Here is a 9479-nt window from a genome sequence, read left to right as displayed (position 1 = left end):
CCAGCTCGATCTACTGTCTCTAATATTTTACGACAGATCAGCTAGATCTACTGTCTCTATTATTTTATGTCAGACCAGCTAGATCTACTATCTCTATTATATTATGACACACCAGCTGGATCTACTGTCTCTATTATAATATGACAGACCAGCTAGATTGACTGTCTCTATTATATTATGACAGACCAGCTAGATCTACTATCTCTATTTTAATATGATAGACCAGCTAGATCTACTGTCTCTATTAGTTTTTGACAGACCAGCTAGATCTAATGTCTCTATTATATTATGACAGACCAGCTAGATCTACTGTCTCTATTATATTATGACAGACCAGCTAGAGCTTGTCTTTATTATATTATGACAGACCAGCCAGATTGACTGTCTCAATATATTACGAAAGACCAGCAAGCTTTACTGTCTCCAGTATATTTTGACATACCAGCTAGATGTAATGCATCTTTTATATTATGACAGACCAGCTAGATTTACTGTCTCTATTATTTTTGACAGACCAGCTTGATCTACTCTGTCTATTATATTATGACTGACCAGCTAGATCTTCTGTATCTTATACATTATAACAGACCAGCTAGATCGACTGTCTCTATTATATTATGACAGACCAGCGAGACCTACTGTCTCTATTATATTTTGACAGACCAGCTAGATCTACAGTCTCTATTATATTATAACAGACCAGTTAGATCTACTGTCTCTATTTTATGTCAGACCAGCTAGATCTACTGTCTCTATTATATTATCACAGACCAGCTAGATCTAATGTCTCTATTATGATAGACCAGCTGGATCTACTCTCTCTATTATAATATGACAGACCAGCTATATCTACTGTCTCTATTATATTATGACAGACTAGCTAGATCTCATGTCTCTATTATATTATGTCAGACCAGCTAGATCTACTGTCTCTATTATATTATGACAGACCAGCTAGATCTACTATCTCTATTATATTATGACAGACCAGCTAGATCTACTATCTCTATTATATTATGACAGACCAGCTAGTTCTAATGCCTCTATTATAATATGACAGACCAGCTAGATCTACTATCTCTATTATAATATGACAGACCAGCTAGATCTACTGTCTCTATTATATTATGACAGACCAGCTAGTTCTAATGCCTCTATTATATTATGACATACCAGCTAGATCTACTGTCTCTATGGTATTATGACAGACCAGCTAGATCTACTGTCTCTATTATATTATGACATACCAGCTAGATCTACTGTCTCTATGGTATTATGACAGACCAGCTAGATCTACTGTCTCTATGGTATTATGACAGACCAGCTAGATCTACTGTCTCTATGGTATTATGACAGACCAGTTAGATCTACTCTCCATTATATTGTGACAGACCAGCTAGATTGACTGTATCTATTATATTATAACAGATCAGCTAGATCTACTGTCTCTATTATATTATGACAGACCAGCTAGATCTACTCTCTCTATTATATTATGACAGACCAGCTAGATCTACTGTCTCTATTATATTATGACAGACCAGCTAGATCTACTGTCTCTATTATACCATGTCAGACCAGCTGGATCTACTGTCTTTATTATATTATGACAGACCAGCTCGATCTACAGTCTCTAATATTTGATGACAGATCAGCTAGATCTACTGTCTCTATTATTTTATGTCAGACCAGCTAGATCTACTATCTCTATTATATTATGACACACCAGCTGGATCTACTGTCTCTATTATAATATGACAGACCAGCTAGATTGACTGTCTCTATTATATTATGACAGACCAGCTAGATCTACTATCTCTATTTTAATATGATAGACCAGCTAGATCTACTGTCTCTATTAGTTTTTGACAGACCAGCTAGATCTAATGTCTCTATTATATTATGAAAGACCAGCCACATCTACTGTCTTAATTATTTTATGATAGACCAGCTACATCTACTGTCTCTTTTATATTATAACAGACAAGCTAGAGCTTGTCTTTATTATATTATGACAGACCAGCCAGATTGAATGTCTCAATATATTACGAAAGACCAGCAAGATTTACTGTCTCCAGTATATTTTGACATACCAGCTAGATGTAATGCATCTTTTATATTATGACAGACCAGCTAGATTTACTGTCTCTATTATTTTTTGACAGACCAGCTTGATCTACTGTGTCTATTATATTATGACTGACCAGCTAGATCTTCTGTATCTTATACATTATAACAGACCAGCTAGATCGACTGTCTCTATTATATTATGACAGACCAGCGAGACCTACTGTCTCTATTATATTTTGACAGACCAGCTAGATCTACAGTCTCTATTATATTATAACAGACCAGTTAGATCTACTGTCTCTATTTTATGTCAGACCAGCTAGATCTACTGTCTCTATTATATTATCACAGACCAGCTAGATCTAATGTCTCTATTATGATAGACCAGCTGGATCTACTCTCTATTATAATATGACAGACCAGCTATATCTACTGTCTCTATTATATTATGACAGACTAGCTAGATCTCATGTCTCTATTATATTATGTCAGACCAGCTAGATCTACTGTCTCTATTATATTATGACAGACCAGCTAGATCTACTATCTCTATTATATTATGACAGACCAGCTAGTTCTAATGCCTCTATTATAATATGACAGACCAGCTAGTTCTAATGCCTCTATTATAATATGACAGACCCGCTTGATCGACTGTATCTATTATATTATGACAGACCAGCTAGATCGACTGTCTCTATTACATTATGACAGACCAGCTAGATCTATAGTCTCTATTATAATATGACAGACCAGCTAGATCTACTGTCTCTATTATATTATGACAAACCAGCTAGATCTACTGTCTCTATGGTATTATGACAGACCAGCTAGATCTACTGTCTCTATTACATTATGACAGACCAGCTAGATCTATAGTCTCTATTATAATATGACAGACCAGCTAGATCTACTGTCTCTATTATATTATGACAAACCAGCTAGATCGACTGTCTCTATTATAATATGACAGACAAGCCTGATCTACTGTCTCTATTATATTATGACTGACCAATTAGATCTACTTTCTCCATTATATTATGACAGACCAGCTAGATCTACTGTCTCTATTATATTATGACAGACCAGCTAGATCTAATGTCTCTATTATATTATGACAGACCAATTAGATCTACTCTCTCTATTATATTATGACAGACCAGCTAGATCTACTGTCTCTATTATATTGTGACAGACCAGCTAGATTGACTGTATCTATTATATTATGACAGACAAGCTAGATCTACTGTCTCTATTATATTATAACAGATCAGCTAGGTATACTGTCTCTATTCATTTATGACAGAACAGCTAGATCTACTGTCTCTATTATAGTATGATAGACCAGCCAGATCTATTGTCTCTATTATATTATGACAGACCAGCTAGATCTGCTGTCTCTATTATATTATGACAGATCAGCTAGATATACTGTCTCTATTATAATATGACAAACCAGCTAGATCTAGTGTCTCTATTGTATTATGACAGACCAGCTAGATCTACTGTCTCTATTATAATATGACAAACCAGCTAGATCTACTGTCTCTATGTCTCTGTTATATTATGAGAGACCAGCTAGATCTACTGTCTCTATTCTATTATTACAGACCAGGTAGATCTACTGTCTCTATTATATTATAACAGATCAGCTAGGTATACTATCTCTATTATACTATGACAGACCAGCATGATCTACTGTCTCTATTATAATATGACAGACCAGCATGATCTACTGTCTCTATTATATTATTACAGACCAGGTAGATCTACTGTCTCTATTATATTATAACAGATCAGCTAGGTATACTGTCTCTATTATACTATGACAGACCAGCTAGATCTACTGTCTCTATTATATTATGACAGACCAGCTAGATCTAATGTCTCTATTATATTATGACAGAACAGCTAGATCTACTGTCTCAATTATATTATGACAGACACGCTCGATCTACTGTCTCTATTATATTATGACAGATCAGCTAGATATACTGTCTCTATTATATTATGACAGACCAGCTAGATCTACTATCTCTATTATAATATGATAGAGACAGTAGATCTTGCTGGTTTGTCATATTATAATAGAGACAGTAGATCTTGCTGGTCTATTATAATATGACAAACCAGCTAGATCTACTGTCTCTATGTCTCTATTATATTATCACAGACCAGCTAGATCGACTGTCTCTATTATATTATGACAGACCAGCGAGATCTACTGTCTCTATTTTATGCCAGACCAGCTAGATCTACTGTCTCTATTATATTGTGAAAGACCAGTTAGATCTACTCTATCTATTATATTATGCCAGACCGGCTAGATCTACTGTCTCTATTTTATGCCAGACCAATTAGATCTACTGTCTCTATTATATTATGACAGACCAGCTAGATCTAATGTCTCTATTATATTATGACAGACCAGTTAGATCTACTGTCTCTATTATATTATGACAGACCAGCTAGATCTAATGTCTCTATTATATTATGACAGACCAGTTAGATCTACTCTCTCTATTATATTATGACAGACCAGTTAGATCTACTCTCTCTATTATATTATGACAGACCAGTTATATCTACTCTCTCTATTATATTATGCCAGACCAGCTAGATCTACTGTCTCTATTTTATGCCAGACCAGCTGGATCTACTGTCTCTATTATATTATGACAGACCAGCTAGATCTACTCTCTCTATTATATTATGACAGACCAGTTAGATCTACTCTCTCTATTATATTATGACAGAACAGCTAGATCTACTGTCTCTATTATATTGTGACAGACCAGCTAGATTGACCGTATCTATTACATTATGACAGATCAGCTAGATCTACTGTCTCTATTCTTTTATGTCAGACCACCTAGATCTACTGTCTCTATTATAGTATGATAGACCAGCCAGATCTATTGTCTCTATTATATTATGACAGACCAGCTAGATCTACTGTTTCTATTATATTATGACAGATCAGCTAGATATACTGTCTCTATTATATTATGACAGACCAGCTAGATCTAGTGTCTCTATTATATTATGACAGACCAGCTAGATCTACTATCTCTATTATAATATGACAAACCAGCTAGATCTACTGTCTCTATGTCTCTCTTATATTATGACAGACCAGCTTGATCTACTGTCTCTATTATATTATGCCAGACCAGCTAGATCTACTGTCTCTATTATATTATGACAGACCAGCTAGATCTAATGTCTCTATTATATTATGACAGACCAGTTAGATCTACTCTCTATTATATTATGACAGACCAGTTAGATCTACTCTCTCTATTATATTATGCCAGACCAGCTAGATCTACTGTGTCTATTATATTATGACAGACCAGCGAGATCTACTATCTCTATTATATTATGACAGACCAGTTAGATCTACTCTCTATTATATTATGACAGACCAGCTAGATCTACCGTCTCTATTATTTTATGACAGACCAGCTAGATATACTGTCTCTATTATAATATTACAGACCAGCTAGATCTACGGTCTCTATTATATTATGACAGACCAGCGAGATCTACTATCTCTATTATTTTAAGACAGAACAGCTAGATCTACTGTCTCTATTATTTTATGTCAGACCACCTAGATCTACTGTCTCTATTATAGTATGATAGACCAGCCAGATCTATTGTCTCTATTATATTATGACAGACCAGCTAGATCTACTGTCTCTATTATATAATGCCAGACCAGCTAGATCTACTGTCTCTATTATATTATGACAGACCAGCTAGATCTAATGTCTCTATTATATTATGACAGACCAGCTAGATCTACTATCTCTATTATAATATGACAAACCAGCTAGATCTACTGTCTCTATGTCTCTGTTATATTATGACAGACCAGCTAGATCTACTGTCTCTATTATATAATGCCAGACCAGCTAGATCTACTGTCTCTATTATATTATGACAGACCAGCTAGATCTAATGTCTCTATTATATTATGACAGACCAGTTAGATCTACTCTCTCTATTATATTATGACAGACCAGTTAGATCTACTCTCTCTATTATATTATGACAGACCAGCTAGATCTACTGTCTCTATTATTTTATGACAGACCAGCTAGATATACTGTCTCTATTATAATACTACAGACCAGGTAGATCTACGGTCTCTATTATATTATGACAGACCAGCGAGATCTACCATCTCTATTATATTATGACAAACCAGCTAGATCGACTGTCTCTATTATATTATGACAGACAAGCTCGATCTACTGTCTCTATTATACTATGACAGACCAGCTAGATCTACTGTCTCTATTATATTATGACAGACCAGCTAGATCTACTGTCTCTATTATATTATGACAGACCAGCTAGATCTACTGTTTTTTTTTTATTTATTTTTTTATTTCACCTTTATTTAACCAGGTAGGCTAGTTGAGAACAAGTTCTCATTTGCAACTGCGACCTGGCCAAGATAAAGCATAGCAGTGTGAACAGACAACACAGAGTTACACATGGAGTAAACAATTTAGCAAGTCAATAACACAGTAGAAAAAAATGGGCAGTCTATATACAATGTGTGCAAAAGGCATGAGGAGGTAGGCGAATAATACAATTTTGCAGATTAACACTGGTGATAAATGATCAGATGGGCATGTACAGGTAGAGATATTGGTGTGCAAAAGAGCAGAAAAGTAAATAAATAAAAACAGTATAAAAACAGTATGGGAATGAGGTAGGTGAAAAGGGTGAGCTATTTACCAATAGACTATGTACAGCTGCAGCGATCGGTTAGCTGCTCGGATAGCTGATGTTTGAAGTTGGTGAGGGAGATAAAAGTCTCCAACTTCAGCGATTTTTGCAATTCGTTCCAGTCACAGGCAGCAGAGTACTGGAACGAAAGGCGGCCAAATGAGGTGTTGGCTTTAGGGATGATCAGTGAGATACACCTGCTGGAGCGCGTGCTACGGATGGGTGTTGCCATCGTGACCAGTGAACTGAGATAAGGCGGAGCTTTACCTAGCATGGACTTGTAGATGACCTGGAGCCAGTGGGTCTGGCGACGAATATGTAGTGAGGGCCAGCCGACTAGAGCATACAAGTCGCAGTGGTGGGTGGTATAAGGTGCTTTAGTGACAAAACGGATGGCACTGTGATAGACTGCATCCAGTTTGCTGAGTAGAGTGTTGGAAGCCATTTTGTAGATGACATCGCCGAAGTCGAGGATCGGTAGGATAGTCAGTTTTACTAGGGTAAGCTTGGCAGCGTGAGTGAAGGAGGCTTTGTTGCGGAATAGAAAGCCGACTCTGGATTTGATTTTTGATTGGAGACAGACCAGGTAGATCTACTGTCTCTATTATATTATGACAGAACAGGTAGATCTACTGTCTCTATTATATTATGACAGACCAGCTAGATCTACTCTCTCTATTATATTATGACAGACCAGTTAGATCTACTCTCTCTATTATATTATGACAGACCAGCTAGATCTACTGTCTCTATTATTTTATGACAGACCAGCTAGATATACTGTCTCTATTATAATACTACAGACCAGGTAGATCTACGGTCTCTATTATATTATGACAGACCAGCGAGATCTACCATCTCTATTATATTATGACAAACCAGCTAGATCGACTGTCTCTATTATATTATGACAGACAAGCTCGATCTACTGTCTCTATTATAATATGACAGACAAGCCTGATCTACTGTCTCTATTATGACAGACCAGCGAGATCTACTGTCTCTATTATATTATAACAGATCAGCTAGGTATACTGTCTCTATTATACCATGTCAGACCAGCTGGATCTACTGTCTTTATTATATTATGACAGACCAGCGAGATCTACTGTCTCTATTATATTATAACAGATCAGCTAGATCTAAAGTCTCTATTATATTATGACAGACCAGTTAGATCTACTCTTCTATTATATTATGCCAGACCAGCTAGATCTACTGTCTCTATTTTATGCCAGACCAGCTGGATCTACTGTCTCTATTATATTATGACAGACCAGCTAGATCTAAAGTCTCTATTATATTATGACAGACCAGTTAGATCTACTCTCTCTATTATATTATGACAGACCAGTTAGATCTACTCTCTCTATTATATTATGACAGAACAGCTAGATCTACTGTCTCTATTATATTGTGACAGACCAGCTAGATTGACTGTATCTATTATATTATGACAGATCAGCTAGATCTACTGTCTCTATTATTTTATGACAGACCAGCTAGATATACTGTCTCTATTATAATACTACAGACCAGCTAGATCTACGGTCTCTATTATATTATGACAGACCAGCGAGATCTACTATCTCTATTCTTTTATGACAGAACAGCGAGATCTACTGTCTCTATTATATTATAACAGATCAGCTAGATCTAAAGTCTCTATTATATTATGACAGACCAGCTAGATCTACTGTCTCTATTATATTATGCCAGACCAGCTAGATCTACTGTCTCTATTATAATACTACAGACCAGGTAGATCTACGGTCTCTATTATATTATGACAGACCAGCGAGATCTACCATCTCTATTATATTATGACAAACCAGCTAGATCGACTGTCTCTGTTATATTATGACAGACAAGCTCGATCTACTGTCTCTATTATAATATGACAGACAAGCCTGATCTACTGTCTCTATTATATTATGACTGACCAGCTAGATGTTATGTATCTTATACATTATGACAGACCAGCTAGATCTACTGTCTCTATTATATTATGCCAGACCAGCTAGATCTACTGTCTCTATTATATTATGACAGACCAGCTAGATCTAATGTCTCTATTATATTATGACAGAACAGCTAGATCTACTGTCTCAATTATATTATGACAGACACGCTCGATCTACTGTCTCTATTATATTATGACAGACCAGCTAGATCTACTATCTCTATTATGATATGATAGAGACAGTAGATCTTGCTGGTTTGTCATATTATAATAGAGACAGTAGATCTTGCTGGTCTATTATAATATGACAAACCAGCTAGATCTACTGTCTCTATGTCTCTATTATATTATCACAGACCAGCTAGATCGACTGTCTCTATTATATTATGACAGACCAGCGAGATCTACTGTCTCTATTATATTATGACAGACCAGCCAGATCTACTGTCTCTATTATATTATTACAGACCAGGTAGATCTACTGTCTCTATTATATTATAACAGATCAGCTAGGTATACTGTCTCTATTATACTATGACAGACTAGCATGATCTACTGTCTCTATTATAATATGACAGACCAGCATGATCTACTGTCTCTATTATAATATGACAAACCAGCTAGATCTACTGTCTCTATGTCTCTGTTATATTGTGACAGACCAGCTAGATTGACTGTATCTATTATATTATGACAGACC

This window comes from Oncorhynchus keta, unplaced genomic scaffold (assembly GCF_023373465.1).
Source record: "Oncorhynchus keta strain PuntledgeMale-10-30-2019 unplaced genomic scaffold, Oket_V2 Un_contig_5058_pilon_pilon, whole genome shotgun sequence".
Lineage (NCBI taxonomy): Eukaryota > Metazoa > Chordata > Actinopteri > Salmoniformes > Salmonidae > Oncorhynchus > Oncorhynchus keta.
Note: the sequence above shows the minus strand (reverse complement) of the source record.